Raw genomic sequence first — 9566 nt, 5'->3', positions numbered from 1 at the left:
AATATTTTAGTTTTATCAGGCATATAAAACACTGAGGATGGTAGCTAGAATTTTGAATATTTTGAAATAAATTCTCCAAGCAACAATGATATCAAGAATAAGAAACTCATACTCTACCATCACATATTCCATATTGACTTTAGTAACACAGGGTTTTAAAATGATTTTATAATAATTGCAAGTTTTCAGGAAATATCACAGATTGAGATTAATCATGATTAAAAATATTTTAATCCTTTTATTTTATCATGTCAGAAACAGTAATCTGCATAGTCCAGAATAAATGTATGTGTAAAGTAAAGTGCACAGAGTGTGTACCTGAATCGTGGAGTGGTGTAGTCGGAGTGTGTTTGGCATGTTGAGGGATCTCCCCCATACTTGTTTTCTGCTTTCTTGCACAAAAGTAAAGTAGAGACACACAAGACATAATAATAATAGTAATACTCTTTATTGAACTTGAGGCATTTATTACAGAAGATTGATAGCAAACTGATAGCAAACTTAAACTGAATTTAAAGATAGATAACTAAGATGCATTGCCTCAAGGTCTAATCTAGATAACTTAGCGGCGCTCTAATTCCTTGATCTTCTTGTTGGCACTGGCAAGATCCTGCCTAAGGCCTAGTATAATGGTGTTGTGGTTAGAGAGCTGCCTAGTGAGGGAATTAATTGAGGACTGGAGGTCTATGATAATTCTATCTAGCCTGCGAACTTCCTCATCAATATCCATTATAGTCTTGCGATGCTTGGGAGGTGTCTCAAAAGCATTGAGAGAGTGCTTCGGGGCTGCTTTTGGAGGGATGAAACGGACTTTGGCTGCTCTAATCCCTTCAAAGTAAGGCCTTTCCTCCTCCGTAGTGTAGCGAACGCTGCTGATCTCGCCGCTCCGGTTGGTCTTGACTCCAACGACCCTCTCATTGGGTCTAGGTGGAAGGATCCTTGTGTCGATTGGCACCTTAATAGTGGTCATCGTCTTGGATGATGGTCCTTTGAGGAGTAGGGGTTGTGGTGGTGCGGTGAGAACTGGTTGAGCATGGTAAGATTGGGCGGAGCTGCGTTGGCGTAATGGCATGGCTTCTAGCTGACGCTCTGTGTTGGCCGGGACGAGAGCACGGGCATCGTGGTCTTCCACTGGCTCTATGTTGAGGTTGAAGGGGACGACTTCCCAATCGTCGTGGTACTTGTCGGCCATTGGAGTAGCAAGGAACTAACAAAATTTTAATTGAAGGAGAGCTAATTAAGCTCTAATTGAAGGAGAGAAAGCTTGATGGCTTGGTGTTTGAAAACTGAGGTCAGGGGTCTGTTTATATAGGGGTCAAAAGGATGCCTCTATGGGTTGTTCGGGTTGCTCCCGTCGATGTGCGTGCGAAACTTTCCATCCGAGGGATTATTCGGATCACCCTAAGTGCATTTTCCATAACAGAGAAAGTCGGCACCGAGGGGGAACAGGGGCTGGGCGCCCGCCCACTTGACCTGGGCGCCCGCCCTCTCTCTGGCCCCTCTATGGGCCCACTTCTCCGAGCGCGTTTCTAGATGCGAAATTATTTAGAAATATATATATATGCCCCAAAACCATCAGACCAAAAGTGTCGGGCTCTAATTTTCCATGGGAAGGTAAAAATGGACTACGTCTATTTCTTCTAATTCCTCATTGGGCTCTAAAAATAATTTCAGACGTTGACCATTTACCTTGAATAACGTACCTTCGCTATTTTGAAGTGTGATAGCTCCGTGGGATGATGAATTGATTACCTTGAATGGTCCTTCCCATTTGCTTCGGAGTTTTCCATGCCCGAAAAGCTTCTCCCTGGAATTAAAAAGTAATATCTTATCTCCGGGTGTGAACTCCTTCTTCTTGATTCTCTTGTCATGCCACCTCTTGACTCTTTCTTTGTAGATCTTTGAATTGTGATATGCCTTCTCTCGCCATTCTTCCAATTCTGATAGTTGCATTCTTCTATAATCTCCAGCAACATCTAGGTCCATATTCCATCTCTTTATGGCCCAGTGTGCTTTGAACTCTAGTTCAACAGGTAGATGGCAAGTCTTCCCGTATACCAATTGGTATGGAGACATCCCAATTGGGGTCTTGTATGCTGTCCGGTATGCCCAGAGTGCATCAGGTAACTTGTCTTTCCACGCCGTTCCTATTTCATTTACTGTCTTCTGAAGAATATTCTTGATTTGTTTGTTGGAAGTCTCTGCTTGGCCACTTGTCTGAGGATGATAGGGGGTAGCGACGTTGTGACGGATTCCATGTCTTGATAGATATTGCTTGAAGCGTTTGTCGATGAAGTGTGCTCCTCCATCACTTATCACTACTCTAGGAACTCCAAATCTTGGAAATATAATTTCTTCAAACATCTTCTTTGAACTGACGTTGTCGGCATGGTTGCAAGGTAATGCTTCTACCCACTTGGAGACATAGTCAACTGCCACCAAGATGTACTCGCACTTCTTTGATGGACCCATGTAGTCTATTCCCTAGACATCAAAGAGCTCAATCTGAAGGTTGTTGGTGAGTGGCATTGCATCCCTTGTATTTATGTTTCCGTGCCTTTGACATGGCCCACATCTTCTGATATATTGCTTCGTGTCTTCATACATTGTAGGCCAATAGAATCCACACTGCCAGATCTTTGAATGTGTATGGAATGCTCCATAACGACCTCCATATGGTGATGAATGACATCTGTCATGATCTTCCATCCTTCCTCAGTGGTCACACATCTTCTGAGTAAGCCATCAGAACATACTCGGAAAAGGTATGGCTCATCCCATATATGTGAACGACTTTCTTGAGTAAGCTTCTTCTTGTTTGCTCCTGGTGGTACATACCCTGAAACCATAAAATTAACAATATCTGCATACCAGGGGTCAGACCTGTTAATCCTGTAGAGCATGTCGTCCCGGAGTGAATCATTGATGGGGGTTTCCTGTGGACTCTTAAAATACATTCTAGACAAGTGATCAGCAACAGAATTTTCTACTCCTTTTTTATCTTTTATTTCTAAGTCAAATTCTTGGAGTAATAAGATCCATCTAATCAGGCGAGGTTTAGCATCTTTTTTTAGTGAGCAAATATTTTAATGCAGCATGATTAGTGTAAACAATTATTTTAGCTCCAACTAAATAAGATCTAAATTTATCAATGGCAAAGACAACAGCCGGAAGCTCTTTTTCAGTGGTTGCATAATTAAGTTGAGCTCCTGTCAAAGTTTTACTGGCATAAGCAATTGAATGATGCTTCTTATTTTTAGTTTGTCCTAATACTGCCCCCACAACATAATCACTAGCATCACACATAATTTCAAAAGGCAACGACCAATCAGGGGGTTGAATGATTGGTGCAGAGATGAGTGCTTTCTTTAATAAATTGAAAGATGTTAGACATGCATCATCAAATTCGAAAGGAGCATCTTTGGCTAGCAAAAGAGTAAGTGGTCTAGCAATAAATGAAAAATCTTTTATGAATCTACGATAAAAACCAGCATGGCCAAGAAAGCTTCGAATTCCTTTTATGTTCACAGGTGGAGGTAGTTGTTCAATTACTTCAATTTTAGCTTTGTCTACCTCAATACCTCTTTCAGACACTAAGTGTCCTAGCACTATTCCTTCCCTAACCATAAAATGACATTTTTCCCAATTAAGGATTAAGTGCTTTTCTTCACATCTTTGCAAAACCTTGTCTAAGTTTTCAAGACAACTATCAAAAGTTTTTCCATAAACAGAGAAATCATCCATGAAAACTTCCATAATCTCTTCAATCATATCAGAAAATATAGACATCATGCATCTTTGAAAAGAAGCTGGTGCATTACATAACCCAAAAGACATTCTACGGTAAGCATAAGTTCCATATGGGCATGTAAAAGTGGTTTTGCTTTGATCATCGGGATGGATCGGGATTTGGTGATACCCTGAGTATCCATCTAAGAAACAAAAGAATGAATGGTTTGCTAACCGCTCTAGCATCTCATCTATGAAAGGTAAAGGAAAGTGATCCTTTCTCGTGGCTTTGTTTAATTTTCTATAGTCTATGCACATCCGCCATCCTGTGACGGTGCGTTGCGGAATTAGCTCATTCTTTTCATTCATAATAACTGTCATGCCTCCCTTTTTAGGCACAACTTGTACTGGGCTTACCCACTCAATGTGCGGCACAGGATATATAATCCCTACATGCAGCAACTTTATAACTTCCTTTTTAACTACCTCTCTCGTAGTATAGTTAAGTCTACGTTGGGGTTCTCGAGAGGGTGTAACAGAAGGATCTGTTGGAATACGATGGGTACAAATCATAGGACTGATTCCTGTAAGATCTTGAAGTGAGTAGCCGAAAACTGAGTGATGTTTCTCAAGAATGGTCATTAATTGCAGAGTTTGATCCTGAGTGAGTTTATCGCTAATGATCACAGGGAACTCTGGATTATTGTTTAGGAAAGCATAGGTAAGACCGGGTGGTAAAGTTTTAAGTTCTATGGGGGGTCTAGGTGTTTCTGCAAACTCATCTAAGGGTTCAGGCTCAGAAGGTTCGTCTTCTTCTTCTATGAAGAAAGGAGTTTTGTCTTCTAAGTCTGGTTCATCTAAAAGCTCTAGAGATGCAGCCTTTACCTCCTCCATAGGATCAGGCAAAAGATATGACTCGGCCTTATTATTTAAGGAGTGTGAAATTATTATTGGGAATTGAAAAGTTTTTCCAAAAGAAATGTGTAGCCTTCCAGTATGACCTTCATAAAGGAGTCTTCTAAAAGGTTGTCCTATTAACAGGTCGAAGTCCCATGTATCAAAGATATAGAAGTTCAAGTGAACCATGGAGCCTTCTACTATAAGAGGTAGGACATTAATAATTCCAAGACTGGGGACTAATCGTCCCGAAGATTCCTTTATGACCTTTGTTGTGGGGGTTAAGATAAGATTTTTAAATAGTTTAAGTGCAAAGGATTCAGACATAATGTTGATCCCCACAACAGGATTATAGAGAGCATTAAATCGATCAGAATTATAAGCACAGCGTATAGTTATAGAGGGTGTGTCCAAACGGATCACATCAGAGGAAAGCTCTGATTCCTCCAACCATTCGCTACTCATTACTGAGATAAGCTCTCTCAATTGATATTCACTTGGTAAATAAATGCTAAACTGGCCATTTTGGGGTTTGTCAATAGAATGGTAGTTTGAAATATTTCCAAAATCGGTAAAAAGATCGGATTCTATATCCAGCATGAAGTCCGGTAGTGGAATTTCTTCCTCTTGTGGCTCAGAACTTGGAATAGCTAAAGTAGATGAAGAATTTGGCAAAGTGTCTACTTCGGCTTCGTAGGTTTCATCATGAAGGGTATTATCCATCTCAGCTTCTAGGATTCTATCTAGGATCACTCTTGCTTCATCAGCAGGGATGCGAAAGAAAGAACCTCTAGACATTGTGTGCAGCATTTGTTTGTGATTTTTCTGAAGACCTCGAAAAAAGTGAAATAAAAGAACAGGGTCTTCAAGATTAAGGTTTGGACCAGATTCTAAAAGATCAGAAAAACGTTTCCAGGATTTTCCCAAAGTTTCATTATCTTTTTGTTTAAAAGATAGGACTTCGAGTCTAAGGTCGGCTATACGGTCAAGGGAATAGAAATCTAGACAAAAGTTGGCTCGTAAAACTCCCCATTCACCTTGTTGTTGACTTACCTTCTGACTGTACCATTGTCTAGCTTCTCCCCTTAGAGAAAAAGGAAAAAGCTTCCAACGTAAAGTTTTATCAGAAATGCCTTCAATGCGAAGACAATCACATGTTTGCTCAAAATCTCTAATATGAAGGTAAGGGTTTTCGTCTTCCTTTCCCGAAAAAGATAGGTTTTGAATCATGGCAATCAACCTAGAACTTAACTTATACTGGGATGTTTGGATAGGCTGTGATGATTCCCATGGTAAAAGGTCAGTTGCTGAAGGGATTGCAGACTCATGGATCGATTTAGAATTTTGGTTTTCCATAAGGTAAGAGTAAAGAAAAATAAATAAAGAATATAAAAGATAAGAAAAGATAAAAGTATAGACACAAGCTAATAGCAAGACACAGGTTATCTCAGCAACCGTCTTTCTCCCCGGCAACGGCGCCAGAAATGCTTGTTGATATTTGGGAACGCAATAAGGAATTGATCCGCAAGCGCACGGATATTGGTGAGCACTTCACCCGGGAAATTATCCAGAGTATCGTATTTATTTTTTTACCACTAGGAGAAAGAGTGCATCTGACTAACCGGTCTATTACTACTAACCTTTAGGCACAAAGAATGTCTTTCGATGTGAGTGATAAATAGAGAAGACTGCAACCGTAGTCTCCTTCTAACCTTGGTAAGGATGATCTACTGCTCTAATGGGGAGGCTAACGGAATCTAGACACCACAAAGGATGTTCAACCCGCACCTATAAACCCTATCCTTCCTGCTAACGAGATGTGATCTACAAAGGTAGCTCGGAAATGTCACGTTCCTCACTACTACCACGGTCCAGCTAGTCAGGGAATATCTATGAGTACCCCAGCCTAAACACCACGTTTACGCCAGCAATGATTACTCTAAACTCTACGCGAAGAGATTAAAGTAAACTCATAAACCATAATAACAATAAAACAAGAACTTACTAGAATTTAGAAGTCGAATTACTGAAGAATCCTAGGAGCAAGCTTCGGGTTAGGAGAACTTGATCCCGCAGGTACAAGCTTGGAGTAGACACCGACAGGCCGGGCTTCCTCCACTCTACACCTCCACTCTATCTCTCTCAATCTAGTAGAAACTAGAAGATCTATTTCTACCTTACATTGATTGCTAAGCCTAAAAAGAAATATTAATTAGAGAAGAGGTTTTCCTTCGAGGGCACCCCTCAGTCTCTATGATAATTTCTTCATGTCCTCTCCAGGGGCCAGGGGGCCTCGCTTATATAGTCCTCCCCTTCTATGCGTTTTTGGGTCGATAGCCGAGGTGGTACTATGTTTTTCTTGATCCAATAGGTCGGTGGAATATCCCGAGCGAAGGAGTCCTGATTTGGCTCCAGAAGGGGGGCGGGCGCCCAGGCTACCAAGGCGGGCGCCCTGGGCCTGGCCCAGTTTTGCCTCCGCTTCGGTCTCGTGGCTTCTGGAGTCTTCTAGATGATGTAAAATTGCGCGGTGCGTTGATATCTCTATGTAATCCTGACATGTGGGCCTTTCTTCCTTATTTCCTGATAACCCCCTGCAGAAATAGATAAACAACAAAACTCGTGGAATTCTGTCAGATCAAACCCTAATTCTATGTGTGAGTTGCATATTGGTCCTTTCTCTTGTTTATTTGATAATTAAAATTGATACTTAAGAACCGTCAACAAAGACTAAACACCACGTATAATCTATTAATTACTACTCTAGCGTTATAAAGACTAGAGCACTTGGTGCAAGAAGGAATCCAATAAATAACTTGAATGTAAATAAAAGTAATTAAAGAACTTAGGAATTATGAGTTGAAGAACCTGGAGAACGATGAAGAACGAACCAGTTGCTGCAAAAGTACAATGTTGAGGAAGATCCGACAGATCCGGCTCCTCCTCCGCTCTCCTCTTCTCTCTCCCTATTTAATAGATTACAACTAGAATTAACTAGAACTAGAACTAGAGGAACTAGAACTATAACTAGATGAACTAGAACTAGATCTAGATGAACTAGAGGTAGAACTAGAAGAACTAGAGGGATCCTCTCTACTTGGATGAATGGATGAAGAATTGAAATCCTAACTTTGATTCTGTAGAAGAGGTATGATCTCTAGGGGCCAGGGGGCCTTGCTTATATAGTCTTTTCAGATGAATCTGGGCCGTCGGATCAAACCGACATTGATTGAACGGTTATCCTTGATCCTTTAGGTCGGTGGAGTGTTGTCCCCGAATTGGACTCTGTTTGATGGAAAAAGGTGGGCGGGCACCCTCAGGACTAGGGCGGGCGCCCTGTCCCTGAGCCCTCTCGGCCTCCGCTTCCTTCCCGTGGCTTCTGGAGTCTTCTACATGATAGAAAATTGCACGGCACGTTAATATCTCTATGTAATCCCGACGTGTGGGCCTTTCTTCCGTATTTCCTGATAACCCCCTACCGAAATAGACAAACACCAAAACTCGTGGAATTCTGTTAGATAAAACCCTAAGTCTAGGTGTTGATTGCATATAGGTCCTTTTCTATGATTAGTTGATGGTTAAATGTGAGCCTTAAGGACCGTCAACGGAGGGGGCATTGCTACTCTCTGGCGCTTTGTTTGCGCTCTGGCACTCTTGGCACCTTTTCTCTTCTGCTGGCTGGACTGGGGGGCATCGACACTTGTGCTTCTGGTTCTTGCCGATGCACCGGTATGCTGATATAGAAAAGAAAATTTGTGAGCACAAGTGTGACAGATGTAAGAGTGGAATCGGTATGAATGAAAAGGGGTTCGAATAATTACCTTGAAGGCTTGTGCTAGGGTGGAAGCAGCTACCGATGGAGATGTCTTTGGGCGTTTGGTGGTGACTTTCTTCATACGCACACCTCGATGCATTATGGCAGCTAAAGTGGGAGTATTGTTGCCGATTGAAGAGATCGGGCCTTGTGGAAAAAGATCAATCGGCTTGCCACTCCTACTGACCGATGGAGGGGTGTTGTCAACCTGCAAAACAATACAGAAGTAAGTTACCGATGGAAATAAAATTGAAAGAATTGAAACATCGGTTCGAAGATACTTACAGTATTATCAGGAATTTCATACTGGGAATCGATCATGCCGCGGTACGTAAGGGCCGATCTGCAGAACAAATGCTCCTTCCATTCTGCCCACCATTGTTTGTACGACTGAGTGATGAAGGCAGCCGGGACCCACTCTGACAAATCTGCATCTGTATCGGCACTTGATGGCAGTTGAGCTACTCGAATCCATTCGAGGAGGTTAGTGATGGCTTCCCTGGGTTTTATTACATCGACATAACAGAGTGCAATCGGCAGCTGGCCGAAAGCTAATTGATGAGCTAGTGCCGATGGGTTATAGAACTCGTAAGTTTGATTGGAGGTTTTCCCACTACCAAAAAAGTTTACTGGTATAGCTCTGGGAGTGATCAATGCCATCATCACTTCATGATCCTTGTTGAGAGCATCGTTGAATGGATGGAAGACCAAAGGGAACATAGTGTCTGGATCATCATAAGGCAACCATGCTCACTGTTCTCTGGTTAGGCCTTCATACAGGGTTTGGAAGAATCAGCTAATTTGGTTTGCATTACCTCCTGTGCCGGGCAGAACTATGACAGCCTCGCCAAAGTTTAGAGGAGGGCGTGTTGCCGATTCTTCTTCCTCCAACTCATGGTCCTCGATTATATCTCTGGGGAAGCGTTGTGTGAAAAGATCAAACTCGAGGCGCTTGTGCATATGGAGGCTAAGCCACATGTCGATAAACCACCAGGGACCCCCCAAGTTGCCGATGGACTAGCCGAAAGGAGTTTCTTAGCTACTTGGTGGAGGAGGTGGTAAGCTGTGCCAAGCAGGTATCGGCCGAGGGGAAATCAGCCACCATTGGCTAATCTTTCTGCTGCTAGAT

This window comes from Sorghum bicolor, chromosome 8 (genome assembly GCF_000003195.3).
Source record: "Sorghum bicolor cultivar BTx623 chromosome 8, Sorghum_bicolor_NCBIv3, whole genome shotgun sequence".
NCBI classification, from domain to species: domain Eukaryota; kingdom Viridiplantae; phylum Streptophyta; class Magnoliopsida; order Poales; family Poaceae; genus Sorghum; species Sorghum bicolor.
This window is presented reverse-complemented; position numbering follows the sequence as displayed.